The 23,358-nt window shown below is 39.0% G+C and overlaps 2 long non-coding RNA genes across 2 annotated transcripts in view; both read left to right on the top strand.

The window, feature by feature from the left end:
* Positions 1 to 23,358, top strand: part of LOC309496565 — a 381,708-nt gene that overhangs the window by 13,750 nt on the left and 344,600 nt on the right. The window lies entirely within an intron of this gene.
* On the top strand, positions 2,548 to 8,099 carry LOC309496572. The gene is made up of 2 exons (XR_014205168.1): positions 2,548 to 2,617; positions 6,635 to 8,099. It is a non-coding gene; the product is annotated as an uncharacterized lncRNA (long non-coding RNA).

Here is a 23,358-nt window from a genome sequence, read left to right as displayed (position 1 = left end):
CTTGTATCTTTTTTGGAGGTAAATGTGAAGCTTCTTCTATTCGAAGCTCGGTCTTGCTTTGAGTAATTTCCTCTCGACATAAAAGTTATGGCACAATACATTTATTTTTCATTACTGTCACCCTCAGTATCTAACGGATAAAGCTTGATGATATGGCTCCAAAGAAATCTCAATATTTTCATCTTATTGACGATATTATATATATAACTCCTTTTATTTTTTTGGCAAACAGTGTGCTGCAGACCAGAGGTTTACTGTTTAAGTACTCAGACCGAAACCGAAACTCCTTTCACATGGAAACATTTGCTAACAATGGGAATTTGCATTCAGAGTTGATTGTGATAGATTCTAAATGCCTTTTGAGAGCAGGATGCCATTTGCCTGTAAGACACACCCTCCTCTGTAAGCAAGATATCTCTAAACTCTTAAAAACTTTATTAGCTTTTGGTTTACTTCTGTGGGGATGAGACATTTGTACCAGTCGCACTGAGACATATCAAATGATACCAAACATGTATATTGTTGTATGATAATTGTTCACATTAAACTATATAGATTTTTGGATGAATTTCATGTGATCTCAGCATGAGAGAAAGATGAGATGGGGAAGGTAGAGAATTATAAATTGGGAGGTTATCAACTCAAGTGTGATCGTGTCTCGAATGGGGATGTTAATATAGCAAGGGAGTTCAGATGTTAATTTCCTTTGTTTTCTCAGGGTTGTCCTCACTTCCAGTCTTACACTCCTATACATTCTTCTTCTCTCCGAGCCTTACCCTTCCTGTATTTTCCACTTTACATTTTCCTATCTCTTTATTTATTAGTGCTTTCTCCATTTTAGGGCTGTACTCAACCAAAGAAAATCTTGGTCAACTGAAGTCCTGAAATTTTCGACTAAAAATCGACTAAAAATGACGTAAAAAAAAACCCCCGTTAAATTAATTAGATGCGCACTGTGCGCAGTACTTGGTAGCCTTGTTGTCCGCCTAAATTAATTATAAATAAACATAAAAAACTAGTAGGCTATTTGCAGTATATTAAATCGTTTTTGACCTAATTATTTTGCACTGAAATGAGTCTGACACTCGAGTCTGTCGGCTCTGACAGCGTTGCATCACGTGCACCTGCGCAATAGCTTATGATTTCCGAAAATAGTAGGCCTACTACGTTGTCAACCGTGCATGTCCTCGCACCGAGCGAGGCTGAACATGAGCTCAGCTTCGCAGCTGAGACACGAATAGACTATTAACTTAAAGCTTTTACTCTTAATAAACACAAAAGGCACGTCCACTTTAATAAAAAAAGAATATTTATTAAACAAACCAGATCAAGAGCAGAAACGAAATAAAGTGCATAACTGAAAAATGAAGCATCCTAGGCTCAAAACTAACACAACCAACAGCACAGCGCAATTGCGCACTAGGCTCCCAAAAAAAAAAAAAAAAAAAAAAAAAGGTTATCACACTAAAACATTCAAATATGCTAATTCTGATGTTCATATAGCCTACTCAAAACAGACATGGCAAGCTAACGCAGACAAGTGAGCTTACCACTTTTAGATGATATGTCATGTTTGTCGTCGAGCTGTGGAAAACTGTTGCTTGCAAACTTTGCATTCGACCTTTTTCCTGTTATCAATTTTAACAAAATGCTGCCACACTGTCGATTTCTTTGTTGTTGACATGTTAGAAGAGGACTGACTATTAAACGCTCTCACAATTAAATAAATAATATTCAGCATCAAACCTTCTATAGTTATCGCTCTCTCTTGGGTTGGGCTAATCCAAAAAAGGTGAAAACAAGGGGGGTGTTCTGAAGACAGACTGTTACAGTGAAACAAGGGTACTCTGAAAACACCCCCATTAGCAGTTAGTGCTTTCCACCTGATGAAATGAGCGCGCCTCAGCGCGGAAAAACTGATGAAATAAACGCGGCAAAACTGATGAAATGAACGCGGCAAAAAATCGACCAATCAGAATTTTGGTCGAACCAGAACGTATCGACCAATTAATCGACTAATCGACTGGGACAGTACAGCCCTACTCCATTTGCAATGCATCAGCACATTTTTGTACATTCCTTTAATAATTCGAAGAGTAGTCTTGCATGCATGAATTAATGCTTTTTTATGCATGAATTCATGATGATTCATGTACCATAACCGTAGCTTTATCCACAATGGGTGGTAAAGACCAAATTTTTTTTTGTGAACAAAGAAAACTTCATGATCATGCGTAATAAATCATAATTCATGATTTCTCATCTTAGTTAATGTTTTAATTAAGGTGTTGTTCATCCATGAAGTCATGAATGAAAAACGTTGAACTCGTGTTAGTTCCTGATGATTCATGAGAATGAATGCATATTTCATGCATGAATTTATACATGAATTCATGATGATTCATGTACCCTTACCGTAAAGTGTTACCCTTTTTTCTGTTATGGCTGACTCTGAGAACACGCCTAAAGTTTGTCAAAGCTATTAACAAACAATGATGCCCCACCCTACAGTGACGTGATTCTAGATCATTTTCATAAAACCCCATGAGCGAACATACTGTAGCGATAACAGCAGCTGCCAGAGGAGTGTGAGACTTTGAGTGTGAGAGTGAATAAGGTGAGTTTTACACTATTTTCATAGTTTCACTATAGCAATCTAATAATAGAAATGATTAAAAACAAATTCCCTTGTTGCTTGATTAAATTATTTTAATGTATATAATTAAAATGAAATGAACATAAATGTTCAACTACATACATACACAACATAAATGTTAGTTTACATATATAGTATATACTATCTCTTTTTTTTACTTAAGAGTCTCTAAATATTTATCTTATAAAATAGCAGATTTGGCCAGCCATATTAAAAATTAAAAACTTTTAAAAACTCTTAACTACCTCTGAGATATTCCCAATTTTTTTTAAAGGATGTCATTAAAATGTAATTGCACATTTAGCATTCTGGAATCTTACCTCAGAAATGTTTGAGGAACAACATGTATGAGCATTGTAACCATTTTAACTGTGGCTATAGAGCCTCCGGCAAAGCCAAGACATTGGAATTCATGTTATTCTTGTCATTCATGTTATGGTGCAATGAGCAGAAACTGCTCTTTGTAAATAATTGGAATCTGTTTTGAGAGCATCCTAGGCTTTTCCGTGCTGATGGCTTACAGCAGATTCGGAGCGGATCTTCTGTCAGATAACATCTCCAAAATGTTAAATACCCTTTGACTAGTAACCAAAAGTCCAAATCATAGTCTCTGCTGCACCAATTCAACTGATATAAATACTAGTGTAGAACATTGCATAGAAACGGTGTCTATTCCTCGTTTAGTGAGATCAAATAATAAATCTAATGCAGGATCTAGGAAAAATCTAATTGTTATTAAAACAGAAAATGTTGCTATTAGTAAACAAAAACTATTTCTAAAGCTAGGTCTTCTAAACATTAGATCACTCACACCTAAGGCAGTTATTGTAAATGAAATAGTCACAGATAATAGCTTCGATGTACTTTGCCTTACTGAAACCTGGCTTAAACCAAATGATTATTTCGGTATTAATGAGTCTACTCCTCCTGGATACTGTTATAAGCATGAGCCCCGTCTGATTGGTCGTGGCGGAGGTGTTGCAACCATTTATAGAGATATTCTAAATGTTACTCAGAAAACGGGTTATAAGTTTATTTCATTTGAAGTACTTGTACTAAATGTTACGCTCTTAGATGCTAGAAAAACATCCCTATTATCTCTAGCCTTGGCTACCGTATATAGACCGCCAGGGCCTTACGCTGATTTCCTAAAAGAGTTTGCAGATTTTCTCTCAGACCTATTAGTCAATGTCGATGAAGCATTAATTGTTGGAGATTTTAACATACACGTAGATAATCCAAATGATGCATTAGGGGCTGCGTTTACAGATTTATTAAATTCATTTGGGGTCAAGCAAAACGTCACCGGACCAACACATCGTCTTAATCATACACTCGATTTAATTATATCACATGGAACCGATATAGATATCATTCCACAAAGTGATGAAGTCACTGATCACTACATGGTAACTTGCATATTACGTACTGCTGTAATATGTCATGCGGCGTCGCGTTATCAACCAGGCAGAACAATCCTCCCATCCACCATAGATAATTTCTCAAATTGCTTATCTAATCTGTCTCAGCTGCCGCCTGAACCCAAACAAACAGATGAACTAGAAGAACTAACTAGCACTATGAGCACCATTCTCTCTAGAACATTGGATGTGGTTGCACCTATTAAATTAAAAAAGGTCAGAGAGAAAAATAAAGCACCATGGTACAACAATACTACACGCATGTTCTAAAGAGAGAAACTCGTATTTTAGAGCGTAAATGGAAACAAACTAATTTAGAGGTCTTTAGAATCGCGTGGAAAGACAGTATGTCACGTTATAAAAAGGCCCTAAAAGCGGCCAGGGCTGAGCACCTCCGCAAACTAATAGAAAACAACCAAAACAATCCAAGGTTTTTATTTAACACCGTGGCTAGACTAACAAATAAACAGACGTCACCCGAACAAAATATCCCGTTACAGTTCAGTAGTAATGATTTCATGAACTTCTTCACTGAGAAAATAGAAAGCATCAGAACCACAATTGTAAACGTTCAATCTTCAATCGCGCCTTATAATTCAGCTTCAATTATCACCCCGCAAGAACAATTACAGTGCTTTACAACTATAGAACAAAAAGAGTTAAATAAACGTATCACTTCATCTAAAACAACAACATGTTTATTAGATCCTATACCAACTAAACTACTGAAAGAAGTGTTACCTGTAGTGGAAGAGCCTCTCCTCAATATTATTAACTCTTCTTTATCTTTAGGTCATGTTCCAAAAACATTTAAACTTTTAGCTTCTGACCAAGGCTGTATCTCAATACTAGTTTTACTTGATCTTAGTGCTGCGTTCGATACTATAGATCATACATTACTCTTAGATCGACTACAAAATTATACTGGTGTTCAAGGACAAGCATTAAGCTGGTTCAAATCATACCTATCTGACCGCTACCATTTTGTCTATTTAAATGGAGAAAAATCGATCATAACTCCAGTAAACTATGGAGTGCCGCAGGGATCTGTATTAGGCCCTCTGTTATTTTCAATATATATGATGCCACTTGGAAATATTATAAGGACACATGGAATTAGTTTCCATTGTTATGCTGATGACACTCAAATATATATTTCATCACGGCCGGATGAAAACGCTACATTTTCCAAATTGACAGAGTGTGTTAAAGATATAAAAGATTGGATGACGCGTAATTTTCTTTTATTAAATCCAGACAAGACAGAGGTAATACTTATCGGTTCAAAAAAACGCCCACAAAACCTCGCACAATACAACTTTAACATCATAGGATGTCCTGTTACTTTATCCTCTACAGTAAAAGACCTGGGTGTCATACTCGATTGCAACCTGTCTTTTGAAAATCATATTTCATATGTTACAAAAACAGCCTTTTTCCACCTTGGAAAAACATTGCTAAGCTACGTAATATGCTATCAGTTTCTGATGCAGCAAAGTTAGTTCATGCATTCATGACCTCGAGACTGGATTACTGTAATGCTTTATTAGCTGGTTGTCCTGCATCCTCAATAAACAAGCTACAGTTAGTCCAAAATGCCGCCGCTAGAGTTCTTACGAGATCAAGAAAATATGATCATATAACACCGATTTTATCATCACTGCATTGGTTACCTATAAAGCTCCGTATTAATTATAAGATATTGCTACTGACTTATAAAGCCCTAAACGGCTTAGCTCCAGTCTATTTAACGGATCTTCTATCACCCTATAATCCATCGCGCTCTTTAAGATCACTAAATTCAAGGCTTTTGGTCATACCTAGGATATCCAGAACCACCAAAGGAGGGAGAGCATTTTCACATTTGGCTCCAAAACTCTGGAATAGTCTTCCTGATACTGTTCGTTGCTCAGACTCGCTCTCCCAGTTTAAAACTAGATTAAAGTCGCATCTCTTCAGCCAGGCATTCATATAATCCTACAGTTCAAACTACAATCCGGCTTCTAGCTCATAAATGCCAGAGGAGAACTGGCCCCCGACTTTTTTTTTCTCCATTAGGTCACCTGATGGAGTTTTAGGACACCATTAGGTCACTTGATGGAGTTTTTCGGTTCCTTGCCACTGTTGCCTTTGGCTTGCTCAGTTGGGGATATTTTGGGGATATTTAATTTCATTTTATCAATCAATAAATTCCTCTTGAAACAAACTTTGTTGTGTTATTTTAATTTAATACTGTGAAGCTGCTTTGATACAATCTGTATTGTGAAAAGCGCTATACAAATAAACTTGACTTGACTTGACTTGACTTATTCTGGCAACACCTTTTAGATGACACTTATGTGTGTTTCTCCTACTGACACAGAGTTCATTGCTAAGTTTTTGGGTTGCCTTCTAATTACAAAGTGACCATAAAAAGAGGCTGCTGATCAGTCTGGTATTTGAGGGTCTGTGAATATTTTTTGAAGATATTAAATAGCACTAGTAATAAGAAGTGAAATTATTAAAATTGTTGTTTTTATTTTGTTTTAATATTTTTTTGTGCACTTGCTCCGCATAGGAATGGAATCATCAAAAGAACGAACACTTTGCTTTGTCACATGGAATATTTGTGGGGGGAAAAATCTAAGCCCACACATTGATGTTCTGTCAAAGCTAGGGGCAGAAATAGTCTTTCTGCAAGAGACAAAAATTGGACCTGATGACATGAAATTAGAAAACCTTGATGGCTGGCAATGCTTCTTCACAATCTATGATTCCTATAGCAAAGGAGTGGCAATCTTAATAAAAGATGGTGTATCATTTGAGTACATATGTCATGATGAGGATTACACTGGAGGGTATCTCGTGCTCTTCTGTCGTCTCTACGGTCAGCTGTTTACGCTTGTCAATGTGTACCTACACCAAGATGACAAAGATGTCCTAAATATTCTGACAGATTACTTGAGAGAAACAGCTGAGGGCGTGCTTGTGGTTGGAGGGGATTTCAACACAGTTGTGGACCTTAGCTTTGATAGAAAATCCATAGCACAAAACCTAACACATACATCATCAAGTAACATGTTTAAAAAATTCTCTGCCTCACTAAATCTTATCGATACTTGGGCACACTTTAACCCAAAAGTCAAGAAATTCACCTATTCTCAGAATGGAAATTTCTCTAGATTAGACATGTTTCTTATTCGTGAAGAGGATTTAGAACAAATAAACGATGTCAATATCTATAAACATAAAAGTAGTCTGGATACAAGTTCAACAAGTAGTGAGAAAGTGATTCCTTCAGATCATTCACCTGTATATATTCATCTCAAAATTAAAGAACAATCTAGCAATGAAGTACCAAATGTTGCTTCATGGTTAAAGGACAATGGATTCAAGGGAGAACCAGACAGAAGAGAAGGAAAGATAAATGGGGCAGAAATACTCAGTGTGATCAAGTCTTTAACTGACTCTGGGCACCAACGGCCTGATGGTATAAGCGTACAAACATACAAGAACTATAGTTGTGCATTAACAGAGATCTTAAAAATATATTTTAATTATTGGATGAAATGCCAACAGTTTCCTGAAGATTTCAGTACATCAGATGATGGAAAACATTTCAATGTGGATTATCTGATTTTCACTATGATTCTGGCCAAACGCCTCAGTGTACTACTGGACACTTCCTCAGAAGAAAGGAGCCAAGAAAACACAGACTGTTGCTGTGTGACCTTTGCAGTAAAACCACATCAAATGAAATGGTCCTTCTTAGCAAACAGCCTCTCATACCTTTTAGAAAATTACCTCGAAAAGTCAAAAAAAAAAAAAAAAAACTATCTTCCTCAAGAAACTGTCATCCCCCTCAAAGGTTTAATTGATAGGGATGTTGATTCAACAAAAAAACCCAGTATTTTAAAGGTAATTCTCCCTAAAGCCAGCCAACCTTCAGATGACTTCATAGAGTTACAAGATGGCTGCCCACTCACACGGTCCATCCTCAGTTTGGTCCTGAAATATCTGGAAATTCAGATAAGAGAGAAAAACTACACAACTCATGTCTCCCATTCTAGACAAGTTGTTGTAGTGATATATCAAGACTATCAAAAATGTTGTGATGTCTTGGATAGTCTACGTAAGAAATTCACGGAAGATTCTGGGATTGAACTGAATATTGATAAAATAAACAATGGAACATAATTTGGTTTGGTATTCCAACATCATGCCGGGAGAACATGAACAAGGTTTTTAAAAAAAATTTTTTTTAAGTTAGTAAAGCTCTTTTCCCTCCATAAAACTAAACATATCATTAGAGACAGAAAGGTGATCAAGAGATGACAAATCAGGTATAAGTAAATTCTAATGTATAGTGCTACTTACATTTTGTGAATGTACAAATGTGGTGTTCTTAATGTAATTTGGCTCTGCTTCTGATTTTTAATCAGTTTAATAATATGAAAGCATACATTTTTATACAATGTTATATTTGACAATCTTTACTGTGTTCTTATGTTATTACTGTCCAGGGACCACAACTATATATATATATTATTTTTGTACATTACAGATTCTTACACCCTGAAAGTTTTATTTCAGTGAAAAACTTAGTGTAGGTTACTTAACTTCTTGTGATTCATCTGCATCCAATGTGTCTTTCACAATAATAAAGTTTCACAATAATTTTTCACTAAAATTGTAAATTCAAGAATTAGGAATAGTGTTGGTGCCTTTCATATTGTTGTGACTCTGAAGGTTGTAATGCATGTGTATTGCCTTGTAATGACTTCCTGCATTCATGCAAAATCTCTACCAAACATGCAATTATGGTGAATTAAAATAAACTGGTCTGTCAGGTAAAATGTGACATATGTTGGGGTGTCATTCTTTAGGGATAGCCTGTCATTAAAAATACCCTATATCTCGACACTGTAACGACTGTGTGCAGCTAGGAAGATGTAGACACAGAAGATGAAGATTCAAACGGGTAACTTTACTTATAATATTCAGGTAGCGATCCATACAAAGGACACACACACACACACACACCATAGTTTTAACGAGACCGGACAAAGAGTGCAGGATAAGGCAACCTATGTAACAAAGGCCAGCCAGTGAGAGCTGTGCGTGTAAACCTCACTCCCCTAATCTCAAGAGGCGCTCTAGCGGCTGATGCTAGAGACTGCAGTCTTTAACCTCCTAGTTAGAGCGCAGGGTTGCACCTATATATACACAAACTCAAACAAGATGATTAAACTAACACAGCTGACACGGATGAACTAATAATGACGGTAATTAAGCATACTGATGACGAGTGACGTAAATCAGAACAAAGACACATGACAAGTGAAAACAAACTCAGTCGAAACTAAACTGAACAGAATGGTGACAGACACATTGCAAACCACAAAAAGTCGGATAATCCCTGAGGAGTTTTCTGTTTTGCTATGAATATGAATATTTATTTATTTATATTAATATTGAATATTGATGGAATTCAATGGATTGAAAATAGTCTGATCATAGATCACTTGATTTGTTCTTTCCATTTCAAACAGAGAAGACTGAATTTGTTTAAACTGAAGAATGAGGGATGATGCAAATTCATATACATATTTCTTCATATACACTCACCTAAAGGATTATTAGGAACACCTGTTCAATTTCTCATTAATGCAATTATCTAATCAACCAATCACATGGCAGTTGCTTCGATGCATTTAGGGGTGTGGTCCTGGTCAAGACAATCTCCTGAACTCCAAACTGAATGTCAGAATGGGAAAGAAAGGTGATTTAAGCAATTTTGAGCGTGGCATGGTTGTTGGTGCCAGACGGGCCGGTCTGAGTATTTCACAATCTGCTCAGTTACTGGGATTTTCACGCACAACCATTTATAGGGTTTACAAAGAATGGTGTGAAAAGGGAAAAACATCCAGTATGCGGCAGTCCTGTGGGCGAAAATGCCTTGTTGATGCTAGAGGTCAGAGGAGAATGGGCCGACTGATTCAAGCTGATAGAAGAGCAACTTTGACTGAAATAACCACTCGTTACAACCGAGGTATGCAGCAAAGCATTTGTGAAGCCACAACACGCACAACCTTGAGGCGGATGGGCTACAACAGCAGAAGACCCCACCGGGTACCACTCATCTCCACTACAAATAGGAAAAAGAGGCTACAATTTGCACAAGCTCACCAAAATTGGACAGTTGAAGACTGGAAAAATGTTGCCTGGTCTGATGAGTCTCGATTTCTGTTGAGACATTCAGATGGTAGAGTCAGAATTTGGCGTAAACAGAATGAGAACATGGATCCATCATGCCTTGTTACCACTGTGCAGACTGGTGGTGGTGGTGTAATGGTGTGGGGGATGTTTTCTTGTTTTCTCAAAATAATTCATAATACTGTTCCATGTACTGAATCCTCAGAGATTGGCAATTTATTTCCAGAAGTCTCAAGAGTTTCACGTACAGTAGGACAGAGTCCTGCACGGGTCCGATTTTGTAAACCCGCACCCGCAGTGCTTCAAACCGCATCCAACCTGTTATCCGTCTACAGCACTAATTAAAATCCGCACCCGACCCGACCCGCTTAAAATAGAACCGACATCGACCCGCACTCGAAATAAAATCAGTTTAGCCAATCACATTATAGACACAATTACAAAAATGTTTATTGCCAGCAATGCCAGGTCATACAGAAGTTATAACGACAATTAACACAAGGACAACTTCAGCCAAAGCTGTCAAAAGGCCGGTACATGAAGAACATGGCTAACGTTACCACAAAACTGAGTAACAGACCCGGCTACAGCACTATATCTGCCACGCAATTTCGTCTAGCCTACATCTGACAATTTTGGGTTCAAACACGCCCTGCACACCACACATACTGAACAGTGTTAAATTTGAAAAATACTGTTCGATAGAACTGCTTGCTTTGTTAACACAGTTATCTGCGTGCTTCCTCGGCGATGAAGTTCCACATTTGCGGCTATCCAACACGAAAATGCATGCAGCAAAGCCTTTCACAATATTGTTTGAAATATTCACATTTCTCCCACACACTGGACTTGATTTTTTATGACGTATTGTCGACAACTTTACAATCTCCACTAGCTATTCTTTTCTTCAACTCCTCAGCATCCATCTCGACGACTGCAAGCAGATCGCGCGCGTGCGCGGTTATGAGGAATTTTTAAAAGTGAAAGTAGCCTAGGTAACGTTATAGATCCTGGGAGGGCGTGGCGCGTGGGCACAAATAAACTGATGTGGACTTTAAATTATTTTATCAACTTGAAATACAGGCATATTTTTGTGTTCCTAAAAATATGCATATATTTTTACGTTTGCATGTGATTGTTTTAAACCCGTGTTTAGACCCGTGTTTCCCCCGTGTCCAACCAGACCCGCACCCGTATCCGACACAGTTGGATATTTTTCACCCGTTTGAGCAAAACCCGAGGGTACCCGAACCCGTGCAGGACTCTACAGTAGGATGCAAGGTGGCATTGAAGGCGTACCGCTTAAAGTGCCATAAAAGTGCCACTTCTTGTGCGTGAAAAGTGCCATTAAAGGTGCCCTAGAATGTGAAATTGACTTTATCTTGGCATAGTTAAATAACAAGAGTTCAGTACATGGACATGACATAAAGTGAGTCTCAAACACCATAGTTTTCTCTTTCTTATTTAAATCTCGTTTTTGAAAAACACCCCTGAAAAACAGGCGAATCTCCACATAACACCAACTGTGACGCAACAGTCGGGATCATTAATATGTACGCCTCCAAAAATTTGCATATGCCAGCTCATGCTCAGTGCCAGGCGAAACTGCGCAGCCGAATCATCAGAAGTTCTGCAGGTGAAGAAACAAGCAGGAGGAGGATCATAGGGAAAATGGCAGATCTATCTCTAATCTATCTATCTATAATCGGATACCGCTACAGTTTAATTCGAAGTTGTTAGTTTGCTCTGCCCATTTCACCACGGACTGTTTTTCTAACCTGGAACAATATCAAGCAGCCAGGCTTCTCTCAAGGTCTCATACTGACGAAGGGGGCAATTTCAACTAACGTTATATTCCCGCAAGCGGTAAGTAGCCTAGTGATTTTATTAACGATAATTTACACTGTGTTATCTAGATCCAGCGCGATATTGTTTTTTCCTCGAGAGACATCATGGCTTGCAAACGAGCGAACGAAGCATGGCAGTTGCTCAGTGTTTGGATGTACAAATGAACACAAAAATATTTTTTTAGCTCCTTCATCCGAGCCTCTGGAGAACCAGTGGGTTATGTGAATGTCTGATGCGTAATTGTTCAAGTTCAGACAGATAATCTTTCTCTCAAAGTCGTTCAACACTGTTTATGCATCAGTAAATCGCATTGCAGTGATAAGATCTTCATTCACGCGATCAACAGGCTGTCATCTGCTCAATGGTCATCACTGCAACCTTTTATTGATGGGAATAGATCTAAATACTTAAAGAAAACTTCTCATGATTCGTTAATCCCGATAGCTGTAATAGAAAAAAACGTATAAAATCTGTAAGAGTAAAAGTATTCCAGATAGCTCTACATGTAATGCCAGATATTTCATATGCAAGCATGTCAGCCAATCACAGCAGTGGGCAACAACACTGAAGTCTCACAGCAGACACGCCCCTTCAAACAGAGTGTTCAAATCAGGGGATGAAATCAGGCTAGGAAATATGCCTTTTATTTATAAATTATAACAAATTTTGATCTAAAAAACATACTAACATTATAAGGGCACCCCAGGAAACATTATAAAATAATAAAATAATCCATTCTAGGGCACCTTTAAATGAATATTCATCAGAGCCAAGTTAACTTTAGGAGACCGGTTTCTCAAGACAAAATACATACATCTAAACTTATGGATTCCATGTTTAGAAGCACATGTGATTCGAGGTTTCAGAAGACAATGAAAGTGAAAATGTGTATCTGAAGAGATTTGGGAAAGAATCAGCCAGTGATGTTATTACATTGGTGGCCCCTCCACTACTCTGAAATTTGGCATTAAGAGACATTTACATTTACATTTACATTTAGTCATTTAGCAGACGCCCTTATCCAAAGCGACTTACAAATTAGGACTAAATTCAGCGAGTCATCATAAAGAGGCAAAAGCAACAACAACGCAGGAAGTGCTCAAAATACGAAGTTCAGGTATTATTCAGAGTAGCATAAGCCTGATAAGTGATGTTTCAAAGGGGAAGGAATTTTTTTTTTTTTTTTTTTTTCTATAAGGTTAAGTGCTCACGGAAGAGATTGGTTTTCAGCTGTTTTTTGAATGTTGTCAGGGATTCTGCATTCCGGATGAGGGTGGGGAGAGCGTTCCACCAGCATGGAACTGTAAATGAGAATGTTCTGGAAAGTGATTTTGTGGCTTTCTGTGATGGAACCACGAGACGTCGCTCGTTGACCGATCGTAGGTGTCTGGTAGGGATGTAGACTCGTAGGAGTGAGTGAAAGTAGGAGGGAGCTGAGCCTGTGATAGTTCTGTAAGCAAGCGTCAGTGCCTTGAACTTGATGCGAGCAGCTAGAGGTAGCCAGTGCAGAGAGATGAACAGAGGAGTGACGTGGGCCCTCTTGGGCTCGTTGAAGACAAGACGAGCTGCAGCATTCTGGATCATCTGTAGGGGTTTGGTCGCACATGCTGGGAGTCCAGCCAGAAGGGCATTGCAGTAGTCAAGCCTAGAGATGACCAGGGCCTGGACGATAAGTTGTGTTGCATGCTCAGTTAGGAAAGGCCTGATCTTCCTGATGTTGTGCAGTGCAAACCTGCATGATCGAGCTGTCTTTGAAATGTGATCTGTGAAGGTCAGCTGGTCATCAAACGTTACTCCAAGATTTCTGACCGATCTTGATGGGGTGATTAATGATGACTCTAGCTGGATGGTGAAGTCGTGCTGTAGAGACGGATTGGCAGGGAGGACGAGAAGCTCAGTCTTTGCCAGGTTGAGCTGCAGGTGGTGTTCCTTCATCCATGTGGAGATGTCCGCCAGACAGCTTGAGACCCGTGCAGCTACTGTGGGATCATCTGGTTGAAAGGAGAGGAAGAGCTGCGTGTCATCAGCATAGCAGTGGTAGGAAAAACCGTGTGCCTGTATGATGTGTCCCAGTGATGTGGTGTAGATGGAGAAGAGGAGGGGACCAAGAACTGAACCCTGGGGAACCCCTGTGGTCAGCTGATGTGCTCTGGATACCTCGCCTCTCCATGCGACCTTGAAGGACCTACCTGTGAGATAGGACTCAAACCAGTGGAGTGAAGTTCCTGTGATGCCCAGTGATGAGAGGGTGGACAGAAGGATCTGATGATTCACTGTGTCGAAGGCAGCAGACAGATCCAGGAGAATGAGGACTGAAGATTTGGAAGCAGCTTTTGCGATCCGTAGGGCTTCTGTGACTGACAGTAATGCAGTCTCAGTTGAATGTCCTTTCTTGAAGCCAGATTGGTTGACATCCAGCTGGTTGTTTAGAGACAAGAAGGATGTTAGTTGGTTGAAGACAGCTCTTTCAAGTGTCTTCGCAATGAATGGTAGGAGAGAGATAGGTCTGTAATTCTCTACCAATGATGTGTTTAGCGTTGGTTTTTTGAGCAGTGGAGTAACCCGAGCCTGCTTGAATGCTGTAGGGAAGGTGCCAGTGTGGAGGGATGAGTTGATGATGTGTGTGAGTGATGGTAGAAGTGTGGGAGAGATGGCTTGTAGAAGGTGTGAGGGGATGGGGTCAAGCGGGCAGGTGGTAGGGTGGCTGGAGAGGAGAAGTGTAGATACTTCTTCCTCGGTTAGCGAAGAAAAGGAGGACAGAGGGGTATTGGCTGTGGAAGGGGTCGGTCTGGGTTCCTGTGTGTGTGGAGCTGAGAACTGACTGCTGATAGCTGTTGTTTTGTTGGTGAAGAAGGTCGCAAAATCGTCAGCAGTTAAGGAGGAGGCGGGAGGTGGTGGAGGTGGACAGAGGAGAGAGTTGAATGTCTTGAAGAGTAATCGTGTGTTGGAGGAGCTGTTGATCTTGTTGTGGAAGTATGAAGATTTTGCAGCATGAACATCAACAGAAAAGGAGGAGAGGAGAGATTGATACATACTCAGGTCAGATGCGTCTTTTGATTTGTGCCATTTCCTCTCCGCTGCCCTGAGTTTGGTCCGGTGTTCCCGAAGAACCTCAGATAACCAGGGGTTAGAGGGAGTAGTGCGTGCTGGCCTGGAGGAGAGAGGGCAGATAATGTCTAGAGAAGAGATTAGAGTGGAGCATAAGGTGTCCGTTGCGGTATTCACATCCAGAGATGAGAATTGTGTGGGTGGGGGAAGAGAGGATGACACGGCAGAGGAGAGATGGGAGGGGGAAAGTGAGCGCAGGTTTCGTCTGAAAGTGACTGGTGGTGGGGGTGGTGGTGCAGGGGTAGAGAGTTGTAGACTGAAAGTACACTTTTCTTGGTTTCACAACTTTCTCTCACCAAAGCATAAGCTGATCTAAGATGGCAGTACCCAGTGGCACAGTGCCTATTTAATGGTGGAGAATTTCTGATTCTGAGGGGACTCCAAGGGGTAAATATTACTCTGACATGAAGAGCTGACCCAGGGCCTGTGCCACTGAGTTCCTTAGTAGTCAAGGGTATACAATACCGTCATGCCTTCCTCAACTGTCCCTTAGCTTTGAAACAACACCTGGAAAAGCTTCTTTAGCCAAAATATCTAAAGAGTTAACAGAGAGGTGGGGGGATATCAGCACTTTCTTCAAGGACACAGACAACACAGTTCTTCTGTCAGCAGCCCTAGTGTGAAGGTTATTCTCCCCGAGGCCTGGAAGCATTCCCTTTCAAAGGAACAACACAAGTGTATGGGTTGCTCCTCCTCCTCCTCCGACACCAGGGTGGAAAGGCAGTGCTGACAGATAACCTGCAGAGTACCGTCTCCAGCCACGTCTACAGTATCATCAGCCTCCAGATCTGTTCTTCACCTGGCCACTGTGTTTGTGGATGCCTTACTGGATGTGGTCCTACAAGCGTGGCCTCGACAAGACAGTCGGCTGGTATTTTCTGGCAGCAAAATACCTGGAGTATCAGCAATGCCATAAGAAGCTGGTCCTACGACTTATGGGACCAGCTGGATCTGGCTCACCGCAGGATGTTCCCAGCTATCCTCAGATATAATTGATATAATCTCTGGTCACGTGACACGCGAGAGTAAAGCAGTCTGCAGTGGAAACATCAACTTTGCACGCTTTGCATATCGGCCTGGCCTTCAGGAAAGAGCAGTTTATGTTTAATCTATCTAATATTGTGTTGGTCATACTATACAATAGGGGTGGGAGAAAATATTCTCTCGCAAACGATTCTGAGCTTAGTTTTTAACCGCAGACTCACGATGACACCGTGTGAGAAACACCCGTATTCTGCTTGCTTCCAATTCCTCACACACAACACTTGAACCTTCCGCAAAATAATCTTTCATAAAGTTCGGAAAGGTTGAAGAGAATTACAAGGACATTTGCCGGCTTAAAAAGAAACGCTTTGCTTGATGTTACCCTTGCACTGTGTGGTCTTGCCGGTATTTTCCTTACAAATGCTCTACGAAAGCATAATTGATGTCTTTTGGAATGCAGTTGGCTTATATATTAAAAATAGAAAACTCACTGACAGAAGCTTTCAATTTCAAATATTCCCGTGCGAGTTGTGAAGAGCGCTTGAGCATGCGCCTGTGTGCGACTCAATGTGAGTGGTTAAATGTACTTGCATCTCAAAATGGTTTTATAATGCGAAATTAATGTAAACACGGTCAGTTATCTCTTGCGGGATTAAAAAGACAGGACAAACTACATCATGTATTTCTCAAGAGATCTGAGCATTAGTGAGAATGCAGCTTATCGAATCTTATCATCAGTAATAATAAAACAACAGTAGAGCTGAGAAAGAGAAAAATAACTCACAGCTCTAGAAAGGAAAACATTCTGATGGCCTATTTTTAAATACTGAAAGCACTTTGTTTATTGCTTGTAATGTTTCTTTGTTCCTATTTATTATTTACTAGCTTTTTTTTTTTGAAGCAATTATGGTAAATATTGGTAAAATAATATTTTAAATGTTTAAAACATGCAATTGTTTAATTTTTTTTATGTGTAATTATTTTTAAAAGTACTTATAATTACATATATAATTAAATAAATAAACATTTTTGGATAGTGACTCTCAGAATCGGATAGGATCATGAGGTGCCTAAAGATTCCCAGCCATACTACACAATGATTTACTGCTTGTCTTTGTTGAATAATACAGAAGATAAGGAGCTTAAAAAATAAATCGCATATTGTATCGCAATCACAATATTGGTAAAAAACACAATTCGATTATTTTCCAAAATTGTCCAGTCCTAAGGTTAACTAGGCTATAAAGGTAATGTTATAAATTAAATTACTTTAACATAACATTTTTGATGCTGTTAAAATAAATAGCACATCATTTGAATCAATGAATCAAAACAAACATTATCTTGCATTTGTAGTTCTTTCACAAGACATTGCGTTTGACACTCAAGGTTCTTTTCAGAATGTGTAAACGGCTCACACACATTGATCTTTGCTTGACCTCTGAAAGGTGTCAGACTTGAAACAATTGACACACTGTGAGTGACCTTGTCAGACTTATAATGCTGCTTGAATCAAAGATCTGTGTTTGTACAGGTTTTTTTATTTTTTGTATGGGAAACATCACACTTGTAACTTTAATAAACATTACCTTGGTTTGTGTTTTAAAAGGTTTTCTTGAGATATTTATGTGTCAAAGCTGATAAGGCGGCCACAGTACCGGGAATGATTCTAGCTCGCATAAACTCCCGGTACTCTCATCTGTCCTTTTTGAAGATATATTGAAACTGAAATCGTTGATTTACTCGTTCTCTCACATGCTGGGACTCTCTCACACACAGTTTAAAAAAATAAAAAATAATAATAATAAAGAGCAATGAACTGCAACTGCATTTCTGCGCCTCCGTTCGAGACCAGCAAGTTTTTAAGGCCCGAGAACCAAAAAGAAAGAAAAGCTAGAAAAACAGGGACCTAGAGCCCAACTAAAGCAAACACCGATCACCACAATGGTGACTTAAAATGAAACAAATATCAACATCTAAACCTCTGTTAATTCTCACTAAGATCTTCTGTAGATGTCTGACAGAAATAGTCAAAGTATCTGTATTTTATGTTTGTGATTAAGTTCGGATCACAAGTGTCTGAGCCAGAAGTAGAAAAGGTCTTTCCTTCAGATCTGGTTTCTCTCATGATCCAAAGACGTGTGATTTACAGATGTTTCCTTTATGTTCATGATTTTTGGACAAACACAAACTGTCTGAGTTGCTTTGCAATTACAAATGGAAATTACATTGAAATAAACACGAGTTTTAATTCAATGCATCCTGAGAGTGTTTATTTGGTCCAGAAACAGTATAAATTATGTCTAAATGAGACCATAAATGATGTTGAAAATATGTCCACAATGACCACATTTGAACTGGTTTTTAACCTTGTACGGAGGATCCATGAACATCTATACCAGACATAAAAACTTTCATTCTGGCTCCTCAGAAGAAGTCCAGTCTTTTCAACCTATGACTTTTGTGACAAAGACGTTGAAAAGACGTCTTTTAGACATAATTTTACTTAGTGGACAGTACATACGATCCAATAATATACCAGTATTGTACGATCTGTAATCGTTACTTCTGTAATCCAAAAGGATGGGAAAATTTATAACATATTATAAATAGATACACAACTTATTTGGAACACAAGATGGAAGATTGTCACACAATCTCACAAACATAAAAACAAACATTTAACTTTAATATAAAGAACATTTTTCATTGTCCTAGACTTGTAGTCAAGACCGCCTAAACCGAGACTAAGACACTACCAAGACCAGAGGGTATCGAGACCAAGACCAAGACCAAGACCAAGACAGACCAAGTCAAGACCAAGACCAAGTCGAGACCAAGACCGAGACCAAGTCGAGACCGGAGGAAAAAAAAAACAGACTAGTGTTGATGCTAAGCAATAACTTGTATGAATTCAAGAACAGCAGCATACTAGGGTTCAGCCGCAGTTTACATTCAATATTAGACGGTATTACTTCAACTACACAGGCAGAACAATACAGAGACAGACCATGTCATGTGTGTGACTGTGAGCTCACTGTAAATGTTTTTGCAGACTGGGTGAGATCAACTATGTGTAGCAATTGCATGACGGCTGTTACTGCACTATTAGAGGATTGAGACTCCCTTAACTTTTGTGTACTGTTGAGGACTGACATGACTGGTACTGACTGGTTCATCTGACAAAACATCAAACACCTCCAACACCATCTTGCTCCTCCAACCACTGTCTAAAGAATGTGAAATATGTAACCAATTGAAATTATACTTAATGTGTAGATGAAATCGTAACATCAAATTAAAGATACACAATTACAAACTTGGATTAGGCCTAATGTTTAGTCAACACAACGGAGATATGCAGATGATATTTAAAAGACCATTTATTTAGTCTAACACCATCTTAAATACAATACTGTAATCAAACAACACACACACACACACACAGATATCAAAGACACAAATTAATCTAAGCAAATGCCTGCCTATCTCTGCCGATTTCGGAGTCTCCAAATGAATCCATTCTGCAACTTTTAAATACATAATAAAACGTGTAAAAACGAAATTATAGGCTTAAGTGCAGGATCCGAAAGTTGGTCATTTTGTCGCTATGGTTACACACACACACACACACACACACACACACACACACAGATATCAAAGACACAAATTAATCTAAGCAAATGCCTGCCTATCTCTGCCGATTTCGGAGTCTCCAAATGAATCCATTCTGCAACTTTTAAATACATAATAAAACGTGTAAAAACGAAATTATAGGCTTAAGTGCAGGATCCGAAAGTTGGTCATTTTGTCGCTATGGTTACACACACACACACACACACACCGTTGGCGGTGCGCTCAAAGTCATCTGTCAGTTGTGCAGTTACCCAAAATCTCCTGAATGAAGTTAAAACCCATCATGTCACTGATATGTGTTTTTTAAATTAAGTGATCAAAGTGCTCGTTGCCGCTGCGATCAGTGGCGCGGATAAAGTGTTTTCTCGTGTGGCTCGCGCACACGCCGAACTTTGACTCGGACGCGCGCTTCAATCCGTTCCGTTGTGGATAATAATGTTGCATTATCGAACGTTGTGTCGTCGTGGATATTGTAGAATTGTATTGCTAAATCCCCCGACCACTATGTCGGTCTGAGACAGCGAGACCTAGACAAGACCGAGAGGTCTGAGACCAAGACAAGACCAAGACCAAAGACCGTCAAGGCCGTGACAAGACCGAGACCACGTAAAAGTGGTCTCGAGACCAAGACCGGTCTCGAGACATACATCACTACATTGTCCTCCATCTATCCATGCAATCGCATCTCTCCATGTATCCTAACTATCCACCCTTCTGTTCCGTCTCCTCTTCTCACATGAAAGAACCGAACACATGTTTCCTGTACTCATTCGCCATGATAAACTCCTGGCAAACGTTTTCCTGGCTGACTTTATCCAGTATTTCTTTGTGAATGTGTCAGACTGCTATATTGTTAATGTGAATCTGCAGCATTGTGCTTCTCAGCCAGGTCTTCAAGCTCCTCAGAGCACTGAAGCTCCTCTCTGCTTCAGCATAAGAACAACAACCATAAGAAGTCGTGCAAGTGCTTCTACTTGGTTGAAAAGGCCACAGACTTCAGGGAACTGATTCCTCAGAATAGTTGCGGCCTCTGAAGTGATTGTGTATGTGTATTGGAGCTTAAATCAAAAGGAGCATCCAGCACAATGTACAGGGCTTACTGCAAATACAATAGAGACATTTGATAAAAAAAATGTATGCCCAGAGAAATCGACAGAAATGAAAGCAAAGGACTTTTCTCACCATCAACATGAAGATGCCGCAGTCATTTCCACAAGTTTGTCTTGGGAGGCCCTGTAACAATACAGAACACATAATACTTTAGTTGTGATCATCTGATCAGTCACATAACAGACAGACCCAGTAACATTTAAAGGGATAGTTCACTTTGAAATTAATTTTTGGTATGTTTTAGCTTACCTCAAGGGCATCCAAGATGTAGGTGTCTTTTTTTCCGCAGTAGTTTCAATTTTGATATTTTTAGGTCAAACCGTTCTTGTCTGTCAGTCATATAATGCAGGTCTATGGTCATTATCTCAAAGAGCATGCACAGAGTCCAAATTAAAACAATTCCCCATCGTCCAAATTAAACAATTCCCCATCGTAAGTACACATTGATGGCCTAAGACACGAAACGAGCGGTTTGTGTGAGAAAACGAACAGTATTTATATAGTTTTTACCTCTTATACACAGCCATGTCCAAGTGATCTGAGGGCGCGGGCGCATCCTGCTGTGTGACGTGTGCGCAGACTGGTGCATAGATATATACACACTAGATGTTGCCTTGTCTACGGCAGTTCATTGGAACGAATGTCTTTAAGGCGACATCTAGTGTATATATCTATGCACCAGTCTGCGCACACGTCAGATCAGATCACTCGGACATGGCTGTGTATAAGTGGTAAAAACGATATAAATACTGTTCGTTTTCTCACACAAACCGCTCGTTTCGTGTCTTAGGCCATCAATGTGTACTTACGATGGGGAATTGTTTAATTTGGACGATGGGGAATTGTTTTAATTTGGACTCTGTGCTTGCTCTTTGAGATAATGACCATAGACCTGCATTATATGACTGACAGACAAGAACGGTTTGACCTAAAAATATCAAAATTTAAACTACTGCGGAAAAAAAGACACCTACATCTTGGATGCCCTTGAGGTAAGCTAAAATATACCAAAAATTAATTTCAAAGTGAACTATCCCTTTAAAGACATTCACGCATTAAAACAGAAAAGAGGAATAAAAAGACAACATGAACACCAAAAAATATATATATATATTGAGAAGGTAAAACATCTGTCCTGTGTGACAGTGTCACATACTTTATAACTTGAATACAGTGTGTATTAACATTTACAAGTAGCATGTATAACATTTACAGATAGCATGTATAGAGAATACAGTGTGTATTAACATTTACAAGTAGCATGTATAACATTTACAGATAGCATGTATAGAGAATACAGTGTGTATTAACATTTACAGATAGCATGTATAGATACTGAAAGCAGATTTTAATAAAGATTTACATGTTGCAGCATATGTATTGTACTTTTGTTGTTTCCATGCACCACAGGCACGCATATGTATATAGGGCATGAGTTTTGTTTCTGTTTTGGAAAATGGAGGGGAATTTGTCCTGAGGTTATTCTTGTGGAAATTACAATTATCTCAATGAAATGTTTAGTCACTGAATGCATTTGATTTTTAGGTTATTTTTTTGTGACAATAGTGAGTAATAAAACAAAAATGAATAAATTACAAGCTGTAGCATAAATATAATAGAATTAAGTTACAAATGAATGCTGTATATTTTTCGGGTACGTCTAACAGTAGTATTCATGTAAGCAGTATCGGCGGTGCTTATACACAGAGTACACTGTACCAGAGGGGGCACCACGTCTTTGCTCCAAAAAAAAACGTTCAGTGTGTATTAATATTAACATAAATACAACGATTTACAAGTAACACATATACATATGAATATAAACAGGAAAAAAAAAGCCTTTTATGGCAAACGGAGTAAACTCAGGCGACACATGCCCTACCCCTCGGGAAAACACCAGAAGTCTGGCGCTAAGAAGCAAAAAAGAAAAAAGCCAGAGAAGACTTGCTTGCATCACTTACAGGTATGATACAAACATGTTAAGCTTTATATTTTTGACTATTATTGGTATTCAACTCAATCAGCCTAAACACGTCTACAGATGACGGACCTCACTCTCACTCTCAGCAGCCTCGTCTCTTCTCTCTCTGTCTCCAGAACTGCTGACTCTCTCCGCAACTAAATCACCTTACTGACGGGCTCTCTGTTCTTCTTTCTCCAAGCTTTCATGTATCTCTGACTCTTTTTCACAAGCATCTTCTCTCTCCAATCTTGACTGACCATTTTTCTTATTAAAGAAGGATATTATGTCCTTTTTATATAGGATATTAGTTTTTTTCCTCTTCATTTTAACTACAAAGGGGAAAAGGACGAAAATCCAATCAGAAACTAAATTTCTTTAACGTGTTGCATCTGTTCTCTGGTTTGCATATGTATGTGTAGTTTTTAGTTGCATAAGCA

This window comes from Leuciscus leuciscus (genome assembly GCF_965113295.1).
Source record: "Leuciscus leuciscus genome assembly, chromosome: 4".
Classification (NCBI taxonomy): Eukaryota; Metazoa; Chordata; class Actinopteri; order Cypriniformes; family Leuciscidae; genus Leuciscus; species Leuciscus leuciscus.
This window is presented reverse-complemented; position numbering and strand designations above follow the sequence as displayed.